The 21,483-nt window shown below is 46.2% G+C and overlaps 1 long non-coding RNA gene across 1 annotated transcript in view; it reads right to left on the bottom strand.

Annotated features, from left to right (window-relative positions):
* Positions 1 to 11,063: 11,063 nt before the first annotated feature.
* The window catches only part of LOC110307431, a 23,199-nt gene continuing 12,779 nt past the window's right edge, over positions 11,064 to 21,483 (bottom strand). Inside the window, exon 3 of the long non-coding RNA XR_002379387.2 lies at positions 11,064 to 11,541. This is a non-coding gene — a long non-coding RNA (uncharacterized LOC110307431). The remainder of the gene's footprint in view (positions 11,542 to 21,483) is intronic.

Below are 21,483 nucleotides of genomic sequence, written 5' to 3'. Positions count from 1 at the left end.
GCAGGGTTCAGGAATTGCTGTTTCAGGGCTAACCCCTTCCGTGGACTGTGTCCCAAAAATCAACCGTAGTGCTTGGGGAGGAGCCCAAGGCCTGGGGACAGACAGCGGAGAAGAACATAAGGTATCCCCACCTGGGGTTTTGCTGGTTCATGGCTCCTCAAATCTACCTTGGGCATCCAATTTGCCTTACTCTCTCTCATTCCATGCTGCCAGGCAGTCGTGAATTTGTGACCTTGCAGATGGCCTTGGGCAAGTGACATAATCTCTCTGAGAAGGGAAGCATATTCACCTTGGCCACATGACAGGATTGGGGGCAGACAGGAGGAAGGCACTCTGGAAAGGGCCCTGTGCAGAGGTAAATAAATATGGTGTAGGGACTTGTAGCCCTTAGGATGGTGCCTGTGTTAGGAATGCCTGGGAGTCAGAACCTGGCTCTTCCACTAGACTCTCTGCACCAGGCTCCCAGGCGGTATGTGTACTGTAGGAGACTGTTTAAACCTCACATACTTAAAGTAACAGGATCCAGCTCTGTGGAGACTTACTATGCAAGCCCAGCTCTGGCTCAGCCTCTCCTTATGTGATTATATGTGATGGTATCTTTAGATACTATTATCATTTGTCCCATTTACAGATGGGGAAAGTCGGGCTCAGGGAGATCACTATTTCCAGTCACACACTTATATGCCACCAGTCTGTCAACACCACCAGCTCTCAGTCCCCACATGGTGAGAAGACAGATGTCAAATGGCAGCAGTCTTCCCTAGGGATCAACTCACGCTCATGGAGTCTCTTTCTCTCAACTCATCCATTCCTGATCTCTCCATCCCATCTGATTACTCTCTGCAGCCCAGGAGGCTGTGCAGTGAGGAGAAGTTGGCCTTGATTTCAGCTTCTTTGGCAAATGAGGAAACAGAGGTGCGACAGGGTAATGGCTGCTGTGTTAGGCTCATTCTCAGGTGCAGTGGTCCAAGCCCATGTCTCAGATGAGCTGTGGCATGGCTGGTCGGGGTGTGTGTCATATTTTCTTTCTCAGGGGGATGTTGGCTCGTGAGGCAGAGCAGGACTCAGCTGATTCTTCTCATCAGCCACCAGTGTTGTGGGCTCTCTGAAACTCAAGGTCTCACCTCATGGAGCTAATATCTTCTTTGCTGATGCCCTTCTGAAAGATATGGTGCATACCTAATTTTTAAAATGATTTATTTTTACTTTATGTGCATCAGTGTTTTGCTGCATGCATGTCTGAGTGACAGCATAGATTCCCCTGAAACTTGAGTTACAGACAGTTGTGAGCTGCCATGTGGGTGCTAGAATTGAACCTGGGTGTCCTCTGGAAGAGCAGTCAGTGCTCTTAACCACTGAGCCATCTCTCCAACCCCTATGGTTCATACTTGTCAAGCTGCGTTCCCACAGTCCTCCTCCACCAAAAGTTATTCTTGCTAAAGTAGGGGTGAAAGGGGGAGAAAGATCAGGTTCTTAGGGATCCTTCCAACAGTGCTGCTCAGGGAGAGAAGATGAAGGAGGCCGTACAGAATCAGCATAGCCACAACTGCCATGGCTCAGGGCTCCCTCGTACCCCACTCCCATGGCTGCTAGCTGGGTTGGGGATGACAGCACTCTCTGACTTGGTCAATGATGAAAGAAGTCCTGTTTCCCCAAGCCACTCTCTTCCTTTTTTCTTGACTTCCTTCTATCCAGATCGGAGGCAGGGCGATAGCAGAGCAGTTGGACTTAGGTAAAACGTGAAATATTTTTTGGTATCTGGATGGCCTTTGATCCTTGCTTCTCTCTCACATACTACAGTATCTTCCAGAGGGGTTGGGAGCAGAGAATGCCTCTTGTCACACTGAAGATGTCACCCAGGATAGAGATAATGCATATCGTTGGGCCTGGTGGCACACACCTTTAATCCCAGAACTCGGGGGGCAGAGGCAGGCAGATTTCTGTGTTTGAGACCAGCCTGGTCTACAGAGTGAGTTCCAGGACAGCCAGGGTTACACAGAGAAACCCTGTCTCGAAAAACCAAAAAAAAAAAAAGAAAGAAAAAAAAAGGAATAATGCATATCAAATACACACAAGGATTCCTTGGGGGAAGTGATACACGTTCTAGGAAGGTTTATACTGGTTTGGTGCCCAGGAGAAGTGGTCGGGGCACTAGGTTTTCTCTTACTATGCATGTGCTACAAGGCCCTGAAGAGTTGGAGACCCACCCTTGATAGAGGCAAATATGGGAGTTACAGTGGTGTAACTACTGAACCATTCACACCCTGGTTTGGGACATGGAGGGAGCCAGACCTGTCCCAGCCATCACTGGTTGGATCCTGGAGGATCACTTTCTCTGTGATCTGGAATCTCTTTGTCTTTGTCTATGAAATGCTGGAGTTGAACTAAAAAAAGGCCTTTTAAGGATTCCATGAATATCTTAGAAAGCAAAATACACAGATTTTCCTTTTAGGAAAAGCCAAATTTCCTTCACCCGTGCTGAGGGCTGGGAAGCCAGCTGGGTGGGAGTTATAAAACCCTGGCTGGAGTTACAGAGGGAGTTGGTGGGACCTGCTGACATCAGCCGACTCACACAGTCAGGGGTTCTAGAGTTTTGGCTGTGTGCACATCCTTTGATGGGGTGGTTGGAACCACTTTTATGAACTGTATATTGACAAAGAACATGTAAGTCAGCCCCTTGGCATGCTGTATTTTCCCAGACATGCCATTTTCAAACTAAAACACCGAAATGTCGGGCCTTATTTTAGGTACTTGCACACCCTGTCTGGGATGTGCAATCCTGTCTAGGAGCTGAGCTGACTGGTTTCTCTGACATTTGAAGTACAAGTTACTGAAGGCTAAAGTCTCAGGGAGGTGGATTTCGCTTCAGTCCATGGATATATATATATATATATATATATATATATATATATATATATATATATATATTTAACAAGCTGGCTGTCAGGGGCAGTGAGTTTCCTCTTGGTGGTGACAGTCAGACAAAAGCTAGGTGGTATTCGGTACACCAGTCCAGGCAGGAGCTCTGCAGAATGACTTGTGAATGTATACCCAAAGCAACCTCCCCTCTCCGCTGCCATGTGGACTTGTTATTTTAATGCTTATAACTATATGAAAGTGCAGAACCTTTGAGGGAGGCAGGTGTCTGGAATCCCTTACGGCTCTGTTTCCGGCGCAGATTCTCGACACACACCCGGTGAATGGCGTTTCCATTAGTTGAGGCTTCTCTAGGAACCCATCCTTTGCAGGCATTTGATACTTCCACTGTCTAGCCATGGATGTTTCGGGGAGCTGCAGTGTCCAGAAGTTCCTGAGTTGTAGAACTTGCCTAAGGAATGGGACATGAGGCCTGTGGCTGCCTCTGTGTCCCTGAGTGAGTCACTTAAGCTCTTTGACTCTCAGTTGCTCCATTGGTGAGAGGAGTTGCGGATTTTCTTCCTGCCCTTTCCAGTTGGACTACTTTATGAGTCAAGCACTCTGTGTTTGAGCTCAATCCTCTGTTCTCAAGCTGTTTGTTCAACTCTGTTTTATTAGGGGTTCTAGGCCCATTAAAACAGCACAACACAAAACAAAACAAAAAACCAAGTAGCCTTGGGAAGCAGACAGTAAAAACAAGTGGAAACATATTACTGTATTCTTCATAACAAAGTGTAAGGATTACAACTGGACTTAAGGAAGTTGACTATTTTTATTTGTTTGTTTTGAGACAGAGTCTCTTTACAGAGCCCTGGCTGTCCTGGAATTCACCATGTAGACCAGGCCGGCTGGCCTCAAACTCACAGAGATCTACCTGTCTCTGCCTCCTGAAATCCTGAATGCTTTAATTGAATGCATGCACCTCCATGCCTGGTGAAAAATGGACTATGTAAAAAAAAAAAATACACACATACACACACACACACACATACCCAGGTATAAATGAACTGTTAAGGATTTTTTTTTTCTGTGACAAGTTCTTATGTAGCCCAGGGTAGCCTTGAATTTGCTATGTAACCAAGGCCTCTCTCTCCTGAGTACTGGGATGTGTACCAACATATCTGGTTTATGCGGTGTTGGGGGAGTGAACCAGGGCTTGGTGAATATTAGGCAAGCATTCTACTTGAGCTTGTATCCTCAGCCCAACAAATTGTTGAAAGTGATATATGATAGTTACCTATCAGAACATTGAGCTGCAACAAAGGTAATATTTTCCCTCACAACTCTCAGAGATTCCTTCTAGGACATGTGTGTGGGTACCAAAACCTGAAGATGCTCAAGTCAAGTATATGAACTGGCTGGTGCACATAGCCTACAGCATCCTTTTATAGACTTTTTTTTTTTTTTTTTGGTAAATACAGACAGGGTTTCTCTGTGTAGCCTTGGCTGTCCTGGAACTCACTCTGTAGACCAGGCTGGCCTCGAACTCAGAAATCCGCCTGTCTCTGCCTCCCAAGTGCTGGGATTAAAGGCGTGCGCCACCACCGCCCGGCTAGACTTTTTATTGATCTGTCTTTTCTTTCTTTCTTTCTTTCTTTCTTTCTTTCTTTCTTTCTTTCTTTCTTTCTTTCTTTCTTTCTTTCTTTCTTCCTTTCTTCCTTTTTCTTCCTTTCTTCCTTTCTTCCTTCCTTCCTTCCTTCCTTTCTTTCTTTCTTTCTTTCTTTCTTTCTTTCTTTCTTTCTTTCTTTCTTTCCTTCTTTCTCTCTTTCTTCCCTCTGTGGTATAGGGGGTGGAACTTGGAAATACTTGCCTGTGCGTGCTAGGCAAGCATTTGGCCACTGGCTGACCTCAGTTTCCAGCCCTCTCTTTCATACTTTAAATCGTCTCTAGATGACTTATAATTCCGAATACAACGCACATGCTAAGTAAATAGTTGTTACACTCTATTGTTTTGGGAGTCATGTCAATCAGAGTCTGTTCGTGTTCAGTTCAAGGTCAATTAAAAATGTTTTGCATACATGATTGGTTGAACCTGAGGATTCAGAACTCAAGAATATATATAACCTACTATAAATTTGTTTCATTTAAAAAATACTTTTATATAAATGGAGTCTCTTCACTCTTCTTTCTGGGGACTCAAGGAGATGTGAACCTAAATGAATCCATTTTATTTTCTATGAGAATTTTCAAGTACTGACACTATTCCGACCACTTTTTTTTTTTTTTTTTTTTGGTTTTTCGAGACAGGGTTTCTCTGTGTAGCCCTGGCTGTCCTGGCACTCACTTTGTAGACCAGGCTGGCCTCGAACTCAGAAATCCGCCTGCCTCTGCCTCCCGAGTGCTGGGATTAAAGGCGTGCGCCACCACGCCCGGCTTCCAAATAACTTTTGTTGTTACATACATATTCCCCTTTCCGAATACTTCCAGAAGAGGTCTCCTTGTCTGTGTCTTAAAAGTCACTTCACTGCCATCTTCAATAACAAAGAAGGCCGAATCACTTCTGTGATGAATTGGCCAGCATACAAGCAGGTATTGCTTGTTGGGTTCAATTTTATGAAGCAGGCGTGTGGTTTGAAAAATCATCCGAGGCTGGGTGTGGTAGTGGATGTCCGTAATCCTAGCATTTGAGAATCTGAGGCAGGAGGATTGATGTGAGTTTGAGGCCAACTTGGACTACATCATGAGTACTATGCCAGACGGGGTTACAGAATAAGACTGTCTCAAAATAAAATAAAATAAAATAAAATAAAATAAAATAAAATAAAATAAAATAAAATAAAGACAAGACAGAGTATGGTGGCAAATCTTCTTTGTCAACTGGACAGGGTGTGTTTATAAGGGTGCTTCCAGAAAGGCTTTTAAGCAAGGAGGAAACCCATCCTGAATGTGGGCGGCACCATTCCTGTGGCTGAGGATCTGGACTGAGTGAAAAGGAGAAGACAGACTGAGCACCCAGACATATCCCTCTCTGCTTCCCGGCTGAGGACGTTATGTCTCACACCCCTGCCCCACAGTTACACAGCTCTTGTGTCCATAAATACTTTCCCCTCCGTGAGATACTGTACCCCAAACCGTGAAGTAAAATAAGAACCTTCCTTAAGTTGTTTTTGCCAAGTATTTTGTCACAGTGATGGAAAAAATAACTAGTTTTAAAAGGCATGGAATGTGATTCTCACTCTGAACAAGTTTACATTTTAGGAAGGTAGACACAGAACACGGTTTTAGGGATCGACGTCACTGGAGTGATAGGAGCAGAAGAAACCACAGACAGACTCACACGCAGAAGGGCTGGGATCAGGTGGGCCCTGGGCGCTCCGACGGGGATGCCCGAGCAGCCTGGAAACTTGGTGCTTTTTTAAATTCACAGCTGAAAGAGGAGGTGGGTTAGCTAATCTTGGTAAGGACTCTCTAGGGAGGCGGCCTCAGGCAGCAGTTATCTTGGAGGAGAAAGCTGTGGTTGTTACTTCTGTACACAGTTAATATCCCTTCCCTGAATGGGGGCGGGGGCGGTGCGGGGGGACGGGCTTGCCATTCCAATGGATCTGAGACATTGGTGTCCTTGACGTGGCAGGGTTATACTTGCTCCCCAAAGAAACCATGAATTATCCAGACTGTACTGTGTCCCTTAAATAACATTATATAGAGATTCAATGAATACAGACTGGGGGCAGTAATAGAGACAGTTCAGCTTGTGATACCGTTAACTGGCTGGCATCATCAGTGCCAGCCTAAGTAGGTATCAGCCAGCGACCCATCCTGACCTGGTTCTTATTCCTATGAGCCCCAGACTCAAAAACTAAAAGTGAGTGACCCCCTACCCTCCTACTACCAGCTCCCTGACTATCTCTACACAAGACAGCTGGTATCAAGAGAAGAGAGCAGTGACAGAGAGGCATCAAGGTCACTGCCTATGGGGTCAAGCCAGTTCATAGGCCCTTACAGTGTACTACTTTGTACATAACAGTTATAAAATTTGGCTCCAACTTTTATAAATATATATTTGTTTTTCTTTACAATAACTCAAGGGATAGGGATGTAGCTCAGTGGGAGAGGACTTGCCTGGGATGAACAAGGCTCTGCCTTTGAGTCTCTGCACTTCTCCAAAAGCTTGTATTTTCTGGTGTCTCTTGGGGTGGAAAAATCAGTTACCTAGTCACAAAAGGCTCACCATTTGGAGTTGTCCATGTGAACCTACGACATTTCTATTTCTTTTAAGATGAAGCTTGCTCTACTCACTGTGATCCCCAAAACTCCTGAATATATTCCTCAAATGATAAAGAACTATTTTTCTGGACTTTTATCTTTAGCCAAGTAAAATGAAGTGCCTAAGAGAACTGTGTGCTTTTTGAAAGAGGCAATAGAGCTGGGTGTGGTCGTGTGTGCCTCTGATCCCTGAGCCCAGGAGGTAGGAGGGGAAGCAATAGGAGAATGAGGTTATCTTCAGCCACATTGGAAGTTTAAGGCCAGCCCAGACCACACGAGAATCTGGTCTCAGAAAACATCAATCAACAAATCAATAAGCAGCAAACAAACAAACAAACAAAATAAATAAATAAATAAATAGAAATAGCTCAGTGGTTAAGAGCATTGGTTTCTTTTCAGAAGGACCAGGGTTCAATTCCCAGTACCAACATTGTGGCTGGCTCACAACTATCTATAACTCTACTCCCAGGGTATCCAGAAGTCTCTTCTGGCCTCTGTGGGCACCATAAGTGCATACACATACATACATGCGGGCAAAAGACCTATACATATAAAAAATTAATTCAAAAAGAAAGAAAAATATAAAAATAAAACAAACAAATAAAGAAGTCAACAAGAAAAAGCCCAATGCAGCATGCATTTGCCATAGGTGAGTCATTGAAGGTGTTTAGTAGTCGACAGCCTCTTTCATATGTGCAACATGCTTGGTTCTTAACAGAGAAATACCGCTTTAAGAGTGATCCTGATAGTTGAGATTTACCAAGGGCTAATACACACCAGGTAACACTCAATCTTTGCAGTATTCCCTGCCTTGCATATGAAGGAAATGACAGAGAGTTTAGCCAACATAACCAAGATCACACAGCTACTTAGGGACCCAGAGAGGGTTTGAATGAAAGCTGGCCAGCCAGACTCCAAATGTCATGCTCATTGTTGCAACCTCTGTGCCATGAGTCTCTAAGATAGACATCTCTGCATATATGTATTCGTTGTATGTGTGTGCTCTATGACTCCACTGGAATATAAGCCACTTGAGAGCTAGGTTCTGGTCCATTTAATCTCTGCCTATGCAGAGTGGTACCCAAAGAAGAGCTTGACCTGTGACTAGCACTCAGGAAATAACTTTAAATGGGTGTGTTGGCTAGAGAAACCTTTAGTTGCTGAACCTGAGCCTCTGAGTAGCTCAGCCTGCTGGGGGCTCAGGGTGGACATTTTGTCATTTGTAAGCAAGATGAAAAGGAGAGGAATGTCACTTCAGTTTGCTACACACCTTTCTGTCCCAAGCCTCTTTTCTCTCTCTCTTTCTTTCTTTCTTTCTTTCTTTCTTTCTTTCTTTCTTTCTTTCTTTCTTTCTTTCTTTCTTTCTTTCCTTCCTTCCTTCCTTCCTTCCNTTCCTTCCTTCCTTCCTTCCTTCCTTCCTTCCTTCCTTCCTTCCTTCCTTCCTTCTCTCTCTCTCTCTCTCTCTCTCTCTCTCTCTCTTTTGACAGGGTTTCTCTGAGTCACCCTGGATGTCCTCAGATTCAATATGTAGACCAGGCTGGTCTCAAACACAGATATTTACTCATCTGCCTCTGCCTCCAAAGTGCAGGGGTTAAAGATACACGCCACCACTATCCCAGCCCTTTCTCTTTTCTAAGTCACTCCTCCTCCAACCTCTGGAGCTTGAGATGAGACATTTGGTGGGTTGGAAAGTGGAGGGAAGAAAACACTGTTTACAAAGCCATCTGGCCAAGGAAGTCATCCTTTCTATCATGTGATGCGCCATGTAGGGTGTTTGTGCCTGGGGCAGTGGCCATGGGTTGGTGGGCAGTGTTTGTCCATTTGATTCCTGAATGGGGCAGAAGTAGTGGAAGGCTGTGGGAGGGGTTCAATGATGCAGTGGCTGTGGGTGAGTGTTTCTTTCTAGGGTCTGCTTGCTTTAGGTGTTTAGAGGAAAAGCTTGAGAAAAGGACTGGGGTTCGAGTTTATTTGAGAGTTGATTCCAGGAAGCACGAATAGGTTTGGAGAGGCTGAGTCAGAGAAGAAGGTAACCAATAAAGAGCTTCTTATCAAGACAGCCATCGACAGGGTGGCCCTGGGCCTTCGTGATGCTGAAAAGATCTGAAAACTGATTAAGGATGTATGCCTTAGACATAGAGCACATCAAGGGTAAGGGAGCTGTGGTGTTGATGGCCCATCTCCCTCAGTCATTGGTTGAAGACTGCCTGGCACTTTTAGGCATCTATGAAGGGTGGTGAGAACCCACGGACAGACATAGGGTCTGGCAATTAGAATTGGACAGATGTGGGGTTGGAATGATGGCTTAGCATTTAAGAGCACTGGCCTTTTCTTCCAAAGAATCCAGGTTCAAATCCCAGCACCCATATGCCAGTTCACAACTATCTGTAATTTCGGGGGCGGGGGGGGGGCAGGGGTCTGACACATTCACACAGACATACATAGAGGCAGAACACCAATGCAAATAAATTTAAAAAAATAATTGGACAGTTGTACATCAAAATGGTGTGAAGGAAGGTGTTGGGATCTGGGTCTGTGACTGCTTCTGTGCCCACTGTGTCAGCACAGGTTGGCATCGCCATTGGACTCCAGGGCTTTTGTAGAGGAGCTTACCCTGCCCTGAGACAGTTAGCTTTTGCTATATAATAGAATATCTCATCAAATTAGGACCTGAAATAACCATTTATTTAGCTTTCCATTCAGTGGACAACTTGAGCTGGGCTCAGCTGCACTCAGCTGGGCTTAATTGTGTTTCTGTGGTCAGAAGGCCAATGGCTGGGAGCTGTGGAATTTAAGACGGCCTCCGTGGGACAGCTCATCCCTGTTCACATGATCTTGCAGGCTAGCTGGGACTTGTTCTCAGGGTGGCAATGCACTCCAAGAGAGTGAGGGTGGGCAGGCAAGAGCTCTGGATTGCTGGACTTGGAACTGGCACACCACCTCCATCAACCTCTGTTGGCCAAAGTCACAAGGCAAGCCCAGAGTCATGGGGTAAGGAAAGAGTCCCCTTGATAGGAGCAACTGCGAAGTCATGTTCAGGAGGGCAAGTTCAGGAAGAGGAACACACACAGCTATTTTTGCAATAATCTACCATGGTCCATGCCCTTTGGCATCTTATGATCATGGGTAGACAATCAAAACCAGTGTGTGCTCTGCTATTTTAAACACAGCAGGAGTCAGGAGCTCTCTGCCTCAAGGATGGGGAAGTATCTGTCCTGTGTTACCTCCTTCCTGGCTACTTTTAGATATCATCTCCTTGGGCTGCTTTAAGGGAGCAGCCATTTTTGATGGGTCGCATGCAATGTGTGTTTCCTGCAGCAGTGGCCTTGTGGACAGAGAGCAGAAAAGAGCTGAGTTGTCTGAAGCTAGGTCAAGGGTGGGTAATTTGTGTTTTGGCAACTTAATTTGTCGTCATTGTTTTGACTGGATGTAGACCCTTCTGCATGCTAGGCACTCCACTATGGAAATCCAGCCTCCTTATCTTCAATGTTAAAGAAAGCCCATCCCTTCCAAGACAGAAGGGATTTTTGGATTATCTCTACCTGGGAAGTCAAGTGTAAATTAAACAGGTGGAGTGCAAATGTTTAGGGGTCAAAGGTGGTATGCCTGAAGGGTTCCTACCTGTGGTGGTGTGATTTGCCTTGGAACCTTCTTCATGGTCTAGGTACTACTTTCTGGATATCTTGAAATGGTCCTCTATAGCCATTGTGAGCCAGGAGAATTGCCCAGAGTGATGGAGGCACTAGGGCTGTAAACCCAACACTCTTACTTACCATCAGACCTCATTGTTAGTTTTCTATGTGCCCAAGCAGTGCATTGAGAGGAAATAATTTTGAGGATCAACAGTTGCCATCCCTCTATGTCACACACCTTCCAGCCATTCTTAGCAAGGAGTCAGCCTCAATCTCCCTCCCTTATCCCTTCATCCTGTGAAACCTTCCCACCCCTCCAGCCTACCCTGACCAGTGTAGGAGCCTCTTCTCCTCCACAGCACAAACACTGCAGGAAGTTTGGGCAGCCACAGGGTTGATAGGGCCATCTCCACCTGTTGTGTCCATCTCCAGGGAAGAATCAGAGCAGGGAGAATGGCAACGTGCATCTGTCTGCTGGGTAGCAGAAAGCACACTGCAAGAGCTATGCCTTTCTGTTTACCTTTCAAATTCGTGCAGAGAACTCATTTATAGCAGCTGCTTCCACACACAGTCCGGATCGTCCAGAGATGGGTCAGTCCCCTCGGGCAGGTAGTGGGGCTGTTCGATGAAATTTAACTCTCATTATCTGAAAGGCTCACTGGGTATCTCCCATATGCCCTACAACAACGGGCTTTGCTGTTGCTTCGCTCACAGAACTCAGGTAATTTTTCTCTCGCTTGCCTCTGGTGGATTACCCTCTTCTGGAAGCGCCTGGAGGAATATCAGCAACCACCTGCTGGGCGACAGGAGTGGGGTTCAGATGAGGTGGTGGCAAGGGAAATGCTTTGCATACCAGCTTTGTACAGGCAGGGAGGGGCTGCCCAGGACAGTGCCTGTACCTTTGTGAGCACTATTGTCACCAGGTCTCACTGTGGTTCTTCATATGCACGTTCACTTATGATTCAGGCAACAGCCTCGTTTTAGAGATGGCCAAGACCTGAAGCACAGAGTGGTTAGGAAATTTGCCCAATATGGCTCAGCTGGTTCCAGCACCCGGCTAGAGGACGTGGGCATTATCCCATTAGTTTTACAACAGCCTTAAGAAGTAATTGGTTCTTTATTGTATTGGCTCATGAGAGCAGATTGCTAAATGTCCAGGTATTTTGTGAGTCAACCATTATTAAGTGTGAACTCACACAAATGTGAACTCATACAGTTAATCAGATCAATTATACTAAAAGCAAATGTAATGACTCCCCCAAGCTCATCCATTCCTGACTTTCTCACTGTTTCAGTGCAAAGCAAAGTAGTTGCTACTTTGGATTAAACAAAAAAAAAATCCTTTTTTTTCTGTAGGGTGGGAAGAGACTGCCTCAGCCGGAAGCCACTTCTTCCGGCCATTCTCCAGGGCAGATCACAGTAGGAAACAGCCACCCAGGCCTCCAGGAAGAAAAACACCCGCTTCCCATGCTCCCAGAACAGCAATAGAAAGTTCTGTGCTTGGGCTTTGAGACCCCTATCTGGATCCCAGAAGAACTGGGCTTCTCTGGTGGGATGGTGGGTAGGAAAAGTGTGTGTGTGTGTGTGTGTGTGTGTGTGTGTGTGTGTGTGTGAGAGAGAGAGAGAGAGAGAGAGAGAGAGAGAGAGAGAGAGAGAGAGAATGGTCTTTGTAGCCCCTGACCCAGAGGGTTTCCTGAGTCACTTGTACTCTGAGATTTTGGAGGCAGCTGATCTAGAAGAATTCATGGTTTTGGGTACCAAATAGACCCGAGTTAATCTCGTGGCCCTCTCTGCCTTCTGTAAAGTAGGTGACCTTGGTCAAGGCATCTCACTTCTCTGAGCCTTAAATTTTCCGTCTGTAGAATTGGAGACCTTCTGAAGGGAGCTGTGGCATAAAAACCAGCCAAGCAGAAAGCATGCAAAACATCAAGCCGAACTAGTAAAGAGCAACAGCAATTGTGTCTGAGTGGCTGTGCTAGGCTAGGAGGATTCTTCTATGGATGGACAATAGTCTAATATCCAGGTACCAAGGCAGAGGGGCACTGACTGTGGATGTGCTGTGCTGAGATAGCTGTAGATAGACAGCCTAGACATACAGGAGATGATCCTAACTTGTCTTGTTCAGGAATTGAATGAACAAATGTCTCCCAAGACCTACTTGCACCTATGGGATACAGAAGAAACAGGAAACCTTGACTAGTGGAAAGAGTGAGGCCCCAGGAGGAGCCCTTTTGGGAGGTTGGTTGGAGACCTTCTCAAGGGAGAGCTTCCTGGGGGAATCCCAGTTCTTCACTTTGTTTCAGTAAAGTGGAGAGAGAAGTAAGCTGCACGCAGTTGGCTTCAGGCACCACAAAGGTGCTCTGTTGTTCCCTCATCTTTGCTGCAGAGGACTGACTGTGTTTATCTGCCATTGCTCAGACCTAGGTAGGGCTAAAATTCTCTTAGGTGAGTAACATTGACTTTCCTGGTTGAAGGGACAATTCCACGAAGGGTCTGAAGCTAGTGTAAGACCAACAAGCCAGAGAACAAGGCTCTCCTTAAACCACTGCCCTTGGCGGCTGGGATCCAGTAGGCAATCAGGCCCTTCTGGCCCTCCTGATGGCAGGCTTCTCTCCTGTGGTCCTGGAGTCAGGAGCCTCTCTGGCAGACGTGTCTACCATGTGAATTGAGGAAGTCTAGTCTCTGAGGTTGTGTCAGGAATGGTATTGTACTGGTGTTTAGGGGACCAGGGCTCTTGGCAGGTTGTCATTGCACTTTACCAAAAGTCACCTTGTCTCCCAATCCATCAGTCAATCAATGACATATGTACAATGATAATGTTACTCAGCTGTGCTCAATAGTATAGCAAGGGGTCCTGATTTTTAAAAAAAAATTTTTTTTAATTTTCCCACATTTTTTCTATTAGATATTTTCTTCATTTACATTTCAAATGCTATCCTAAAAGTCCCCTATGCCCTCCCCCTACCCTGCTCCCCTACCCACTCACTCCCATTTCTTGGCCCTGGCATTCCCCTGTACTGGGGCATATAAAGTTTGCTAGACCAAGGGGCCTCTCTTCCCAATGATGGCCAAGTAGGCCATCTTTTGCTACATATGCAGCTAGAGACATGAGCTCTGGGGGTACTGGTTAGTTCATCGTGTTGTTCCTCCTATAGGGTTGCAGACCCCTTCAGCTCTTGGGTACTTTCTCTAGCTCCTATATTGGGAGCCCTGTGTTCCATCCTACGGGGTCCTGATTTTAATCTTAGCAGGGGTAAAACGAGCGGATAAAATGCCAGGTTCCTGTCACAGGTGAAGTCATTCACAGAATGACTTCCCTTCTCTGCACTTCTCCCACTGTTGTCTCCATGGCCCAATCATTCCTCAGTAGAAACCAAAGAGAAATAAACAGAAAGAAGATCAATTTTCCTGGGCCACATCTAGCCAACAAACATGAACTCAAGATGTGCTCTGGTGACAAAAAGGTTATTTTCCAACAATATTTTAAGTCGTTATGAGCTGGCAACAGTCCAAAGGTTTTCCTTATGGTTATAACTTGTTTGTTTTATGTGTTGGGGGTGTCGCCAGCAGGCTTGTTTGTGTATAGCTTGTGAATTTAGTGCTTGTGGAGGACAGAAGAGGGTGTTGGATCCCCTAGAACTGTAATCACTGATGGTTGTGAGCCACCATGTGGGTACTGGGAATTGATCTGGCAGAACAGCCATGATCTTAACTGTAGCGTCGCCTCTGCACTCCAACTTATCGGTTTTCATTTAGTGGAGTGACTGTGGTACATATCAGTTTGGAACAGTTTCATAAACAGTAGGGCAAAGAGCATGATAAGACGAACTACTCAGTCACCATACAATGTCACCATAGGTAAGCAGCTGTCACTTCTACACATGCCTCATTGGTCAAAGCATACCGTATGGGCAAATTTATTCTGTCTAGGACAAAGAGTCCAATACTCTTCCAATGAACAGTAACAAAGCCAATGGCATGGAAAGCTTTTCTTTGTTGTTTGACTCTGGCCTAGCCCACTATGTATTTGTTATGTAGGTAAGAATGACCTTGAACTCCTGATCTTCTCTCAAGTGCTGGGACTACAGATGAGTTTGAGGTGTTTGGGATCCAATCCAGGGCCTTGTGTATGCTAGACACATCCTACCGACTGAGCTACATCCCTAGCCCAAACCATGGGAAAGGTCTGTAAGTCTGTTCTGTTGCAGGCAATGAGGTCCAAGCTCATGAATTTAAAAAAGGTGTTTATTTGATTAGATTTTGAATTAGCATATATAATTGTACATTCTCTTGGGTGTTTGTCTTAGCGTTTTACTGCTGTGAACTTACACCACGACCAAGGAAGCTCTTATAAAGGACAGTTATATTTAATTGGGGATGGCTTACAGGTTCAGAGGTTCAGTCCATTATCATCAAGGCAGGAGCATGGCAGGGTCCAGGCAGGCTTGGTGCAGGAGGAACTGAGAGTTCTATATCTGAAGAGTTCATCTGAAGGCCACTAGGAGAAAACTGGCTTCCATGTGGTTAGGAAAAGGGTCTCATTGCCCACCCCCACAGTGACATACTTCCCCCAACAAGGCCACACCTCCTAATCGTGCCACTCCTTGGGCCAAGCATATTCAAACCACCACAGTGCTAATGTTTTATATCTACACACACACACACACACACACACACACACACACACACACACGCACGCAGAGCAAAAGCTTGTCAAATGCAAGCTCCCTTTGTTCACCTCTCCAGCCACTCCCTCCAACGTCTTCATGGCTATTCTTTATTCACAACAACTTTCCCCCAGACTTCACATGGGAGAGTGTGTGGTGTTTATCTTTCTGTGTTTGCTTAATTTGACAACGTGATGTCCTTCAATTTCATCTAGTTTTGCTGTAAATGACATGATTTTGATTTTTCTCTATGGCTATATGATACTCCACTGTGATATATACCACAATTTCTTTATTTCTTCATCTATTGATGAGCACTGAGGCTGATTCCCTATCTTGACTGCTATAACAGTGGCAAAGTAAGCATGAATGTGAAGGAAGGTCTATCCTTCTCTTTATTTCCTTTGGATTCACACACAACAGTAGGACAGCACACAGTAAGAGCTCACAGTGTGCTCTTAACTGTGGCACTATCTCTCTGGCCTCTATTTGCCCACTTTTAAAATTGAATTGTTGCTGCTTTTAAGTGTTGTGAGTTCCTTCTATCCTCTGGATTCCCTTCAGCGGGTGAATAGCTGGCCCTCGTTCTCCATTGTTGAGTGTTTCCTTTGCTATGCAGATGCTTCTGGGTTTGATGTCATTCCATTTGTCAATTTTTTGTTCATTTGTTTCCTGTGCTTTGGGGGCAGTCATATCTGAAAAGGTGTTGCCTGTTCCAATATTTCCCTTATGTTTTCTTCCAAGTGTCTGCAGGTCTTACATGCAGGTCTCCAATCCATTTTGAGTTCAGTTTTGTACAGGATGAGAAATCCACAGCACCATCAATTGGCGAGGTTTCACTAATGTGCGTTCCTGGTACCTTTGTGGGGAAGCTGCTGATAGAAGACATCTGGGTTTATTACTGGGGCTTCTAATCTGTTCTTTCTCTGTCCTTTTTTAATTTTCTCCCAGGACCATGTTGTTTTGGTTACAACTCCAGCCTTACCAATTCTTGTGTGACAGACCCCAGAGGCCGGAAACCAGTTGGTGAACTTGGAATGGAGTTACAAAAACCATAAGACTAGAATACAAGTTTCTTGAACGAAGGGTCTTGGTTTCCCTTGTTGAGGAGTGTATCCCAAGGGGAGTGTATCCCAAGGGGAGTGTATCCCAAGGGGAGTGTATCCCAAGGGGAGTGTATCCCAAGGGCCCCAAATAGAGACTTCAATGCATATTTGTTTCAGAACACTATAAATGGCTTTGAGAAGCGGTCTGACCCTCCCCGCCTCAGATGAGCAGTTTGTGCGTCTTCTCCCTATGGTGTGGTAATGGTGGCAAACTATGATCACCTCTCACTCTGTGTCAGAGCCAGGCTGACTACACCTAACCTTTTGCCTTGACTGGCTCCTTCTGGCCCCTTGTTTTGGTCTATCTCTCAGTAGAAGATGTTTTAGGCATTCAAGGCTCTATAGTCTGGGTTAGAACAACTCGAACCTGCCGTAGCTCGAGAGCAGCCAATCACAGGAGCAAACAGATGCATGCTCTGATGTTTCCAAACCAGGCAGTGCTGAGAACTGGGTGTAGGCCTACATTTGTTTCAAAACCTACTTTAATAAGGGTTCTTAAACGCTTTAACCTCCCTTCTAGCCCACCACCCAGCAGAGGAAAGCAGAAACTTCCACTTCCGCTGGGGGTACTTCCGCTGGGGGCACTTCCGCTGGGGGCGGGCTGTAGTTTGCTTCCTTCTGGTTCACCCACAGGGCTTGCTTCTCAGGTACTTTCTCTCCCCCAGTGCCCCTTTCAAGACTATTTGTGGAGCGTATACATATATATTTTTTCCTCACTTCATTTCCATAAAGTTAAGTCTCATAGTACCGACAGCGCCAGTCTCCAGGCCTGTGCTCTACCTACTTGGAGTCTGTGTTTCTTTTGGTCCTGGAGAACTTTCTGTCTTCACACGGCTCTGACCTAGTCAGGTTTTCAATCTTGCCTCGTTGTATATCTGAGGAAAAATAAACGTTACCTCACCCCTGACCTTCTCCAGGAAGTACCTTTGTTACTGTGGAAGGAGAGAAGGCCAGTGGCTGTGTGAGGGGAAAAGAGCATGCCTCACCCCCCTTTCACTGGTAAGTTTTTCTTTTCTTTTCTTTCTGGGAAGTATGGGAATCTATTTTCTTAGGGGATGTGGCTCAGATATTTTTACTTCATGGAACCCAACACCTCATACCTCCAGATTTATTTTCAGACTGGAATCTCTCCAGTGTAATGTGACAGCCTGGGCTATGCTAATCTGCCACCCCCTCTCTCTGGGTCAGCAACAGGCTTATGAAATTAGAAATCCAAATGGAGATGGTCAGACGGTTAGACTTACCCAGGCCACATCCTTCGTAGCCTTTTATCTCACTATACAGACTTGTGGAGCAGCAGGAGACTTTGTCCCCAGCAGGAGACAAATGAACCCAATGAATCCATCTTGTTGCAAGTGTCTATTAGTCCTGAAGACGCACACACATGCATACCTCCTGACCTAGATGTCTAAGCCAGAGCCTCGACCTTCAACCAGCTGACAGATGGCTTACCCCACAGCTTCTGTCTACCTCCTCTAGCAAGAACCCAACTATGACAGAAGGAAGAGGAAAGTGGGACTACGGGCTCAGGAGTCTCTCCAGCATTGACAATCAGAGATTCAGCCTTGACATGGGTTGTTAAGAGAGCCTTGGCCTCCCCTCTCCAGCTAGTAGGGGTCAGTGACCTAGGAGCATAGCCACTCCTGGGGGAGGAGCCGGCTAGGAAGGATGAAGTAGAGATGGGAGGAGTCTGGGTGACTCCCTCCTCCTGGCGTTCCAGCCAAGTGGCTGAGCTGGAGAAGCAAAGCCGGTAACAGATAAGGGACTGGTTTTCCTGTGGCCTTGTTTATTCAAGCTTAGGTTCTTGTTGACTGGTTCCTGAGGGAGGTGGGGGTAGGGCAGAAGGCAGTGTGGGGTTCCTGGATTCAGCTTGCATTCAGCTAGCCAAGGACTTCAGGGAGGGCTTATTGAACCCATCTCTCTTTGACCCCCAGACTTTTATCCAGAAGGTGGCTAGCTGGAGGTTTGAACCCTTGGTTTGGTGGGAGAGGATCCTTAATCAAGGAAATGGCTGGTGTCGTAACTGCATTTTTCCTGGTCTGAGGATCTGTGGGTCTCAGGGCAATTGAGAAAGGATCTCCAGCCACCACAGAGCTAGTGATAACATGTTCACACTAATTCAAGAATTCCTCGTGCTGCGTTCTTTTGCTTCTCTGAAACAAGCTGAGTCTGCAGTGTACCACGTCTGTGGACCCGAAAGTCTGTACCTTATGCTGTGCAGCATGGAGTCAGGGCAGAACAGATCCAAGCCTGTCCCTTGTGGAGATTAAAGGCAATGGAATTTTGATGCGACTCATGGCCCCATCAGGGTAGGCCATGAAAGCCTTGCTGGGGTCCTAACCTTAGGAAAGATTATTTAGCAGAGCTGATATGGAAGTGGATTTTGAAAGGTGGGCAGAACGACCACAGGGTCAGCTGGGGTCCAGTGAAAGAGCCTCCCAAGCAGAGGAAAGGGGAACCTGTGAGGGGAGGAAGTGTGAGGTGCTGAGGAAGCAGCAGAGGAGAGAACACAGGGCTGGAAGGAAGGGAGGTAGGGAGGGGGCCTGGAGGAAGAGAGAGGCTGCAGTAACAGACTTCTTGGAACAGGAGATGAGGGACCCTAGGAGACTGACTACTCTCTGAACACAAATGGGGGAGGGTGCTCTTCTCATGTGAGGATGCCTAGAACAGGAGCTTGTCTTCTTCACCCAGTGGTCCTTCCTTCCCAAAGCTTAGCCAATGGTGTGTTCTGTGCCCGGGGCTTGGGTGGGTCTGTGGTGGCAACGGCTTGCAGATGATGTCCTGGGAGATCTTCAGCTCAAGAATAGGACTGGTGGGAGGCAAGCTGAGCACCGAGAGGCGGTCCATCAGGCAGGGTGTGTCCCCAGACACTCTGCATCTGCCTACTATCCCTGTCCCACCCTCTAGGGTACAGTAGGGGAGGTGCTACAACTTCACAGACAAGCGCCTCAACTCTTCCATGTTCGTAAGGTCATCCATCCTCCAGCCTGCCAGGCTTCCTTCCCTCTCTCTTCTCTCCCTCTCATCCTTCTTCCACTGTATTTAACAGCTTTGGTCCTGTTTCTTTATTGACTCTCTGACACAGCACATAGGAGGTCCCTTCATTGGGTTAGACAATGAGAACAATGGGCAAAAGGCGTAATATTAGACTGTTGGGGTTAAACCTCCTCGCTAGCTTAGTGATCTGCAGCAAATATCTTCATCTTAGTCTCAGTACCCACAGAGCAGGTTAACAGAGACCACTGTACAGTCTGTTGGATTCCATGGGAACACTCCTATAAAGAGCTTTGGTGCATAGTAAGTGGTCCATGGATATTAGTGCTGCTGTTTATTTGAATTGGTTGCTCACTCTGGGAAAAGAGGTTGCTGAGAACTTTTTTTTTTTTTTGGAGAAAATAATGCAACAATGAAAAGATAGCCACCCTAATAGCAAGTCTTTATTTTTCATAGCCATTTCCAGTACTTATGGAGATCCTAATCTCAGAACCCAGAGCCTAGAGAACTTTGTTTTCTTTGATCTGCTCCACTAAATCTGCTGTGCATAGACTCAGCAGATGACTGTGAATGTGGGATCCACCCTCGCACCCAAGCTGAGGGTAAGAGCCCTGGATTTATATTTCTCCTCGCTCCTCTATGCCTTGCCTGCCATAGATCTGGGAACCTGTTTCTCCTCATCTGTTAAATGGGAGTAGTAGTGTGAATATGGGCAAAGAGCCCAGCACATAATAAAGGATTAGGAAATGCTAGTTCCCAGCCCCTCCCTTGGATTTAGTATGGGGTGCAGAGAATGGGAGGAACCCAAGGTTGGGGGATACCAAGCTGGCCCAAGGCCTCCTACCTCCCAGTGCCACACAGTGATGCCCCCAGGACACCTGAGTGAACTGGAGACCCCATCTGCTCTAGAGACGGGCTAGCCAGCCTGTGGTTTATTTTTCTGTTACTTCAGTGAGAAAGGAGGGGGTGTGGGAACCCCCATAGGTTCATGAAGGATGGGAGCTGAGGAAAGCCTGACCTGGGAGCTAGTGGGGGGCTCTGTTGTTGGGATGGGCCTACATCTTGTTGGGGAGAGCGACCATGGGCTTATGTGGGTGAGCCAGGGACTGCAGAGTTCATGGAGAGTTCAGAAAGAGCCAGGCACTGGGAGAGAGGCCACTATGATTAAGGGGAACTCATTAAAGCAGGCTGGTGGGAGCTTCCTGGCTAACCTGGCTGAGTTACCTAAGTAACTTCCCTCTATTCCCTGCCCCCTACAGACCACTTCTGTCAAGTGCCAGGGAACATTATGTTAATAACGGATAATTGCCTAGGCTCTGAGAGCATTTGAGAAACCACGGCACTTTAAAATAGTATTTTAATTTTATGTGTATGAGAGTTTGCCTGAACATATATCTGTGTACCACATGCATGCAGTGTCTGTGGAGGCCAGAAGTGGGTATCGGAGCCCCTGGAACTGGATTTATAGACAGTTGTAAACCTTTGTGTGGGCGCAGGGAATTAAACTCCATCTTCTGGAAGAGCAGCCAGTGCTTTTAGCGGCTAAGCCATCTCTCTAGTCTCAGTCGGGACATTTTAAAATGTTCATTGTCTACTTCTAACTTCACAAGGAGGCAGCATAAGAGGCAACAGTGCTGTTTCACAGGTGACAAGACTGAGACTTGGAAGGCTGGAGAGTGGCAGGTGTCATTTCTGCTGTCAAAGAACCTGCAGCTGATGGGTGAGTAGGGATCCCAGGGTTGTCTCCATTATTATTGCTATTACAATTTTCTTTCATATATTTATATATTATTTATATCAATTTGATTTTATTTATTATAATTATTGCTATTATCATTTTTATGAGTCATAGTTGCCCTTGATTTCTCTATGCAACTGGGGCTGGCCTTGAACTTGCAACCATCTTCCCTCTGCTTCTTGGGTGCTGAGACTGTTTTTTTCTTTGGTTTTTTGAGACAGGGTTTCTCT

The sequence above is a fragment of the Mus caroli genome, chromosome 12 (assembly GCF_900094665.2).
Source record: "Mus caroli chromosome 12, CAROLI_EIJ_v1.1, whole genome shotgun sequence".
Classification (NCBI taxonomy): domain Eukaryota; kingdom Metazoa; phylum Chordata; class Mammalia; order Rodentia; family Muridae; genus Mus; species Mus caroli.
This window is presented reverse-complemented; position numbering and strand designations above follow the sequence as displayed.